The sequence below is a fragment of the Dendropsophus ebraccatus genome, chromosome 12 (assembly GCF_027789765.1).
Source record: "Dendropsophus ebraccatus isolate aDenEbr1 chromosome 12, aDenEbr1.pat, whole genome shotgun sequence".
NCBI classification, from domain to species: Eukaryota; Metazoa; Chordata; class Amphibia; order Anura; family Hylidae; genus Dendropsophus; species Dendropsophus ebraccatus.
In genome coordinates this window covers 7,761,093-7,761,688 of record NC_091465.1, presented here as the reverse complement: position 1 = coordinate 7,761,688, position 596 = coordinate 7,761,093, and positions in this window count along the sequence as shown.

Sequence of the window (596 nt, the reverse complement as noted above, 5' to 3'; positions counted from 1 at the left end):
AGATAGATAGATAGATAGGAGATAGATAGATAGATAGATAGGAGATAGATAGATAGATAGATAGATAGATAGATAGATAGGAGATAGATAGGAGATAGATAGATAGGAGATAGATAGGAGATAGATAGATAGGAGATAGATAGGAGATAGATAGATAGATAGGAGATAGATAGGAGATAGATAGGAGATAGATAGATAGATAGATAGATAGATAGATAGATAGATAGGAGATAGATAGGAGATAAATAGATAGATAGATAGATAGATAGATAGGAGATAGATAGGAGATAGATAGATAGATAGATAGATAGATAGATAGATAGATAGATAGATAGATAGATAGGAGATAGATAGATAGATAGGAGATAGATAGATAGATAGATAGATAGATAGATAGATAGATAGATAGATAGATAGGAGATAGAGAGAGATAGATAGATAGATAGATAGATAGATAGATAGATAGATAGATAGATAGGAGATAGATAGATAGATAGATAGATAGATAGATAGATAGATAGATAGATAGATAGATAGGAGATAGACAGGAGATAGATAGATAATAGATGGGAGATAGATAGATAGATAGGAGATAG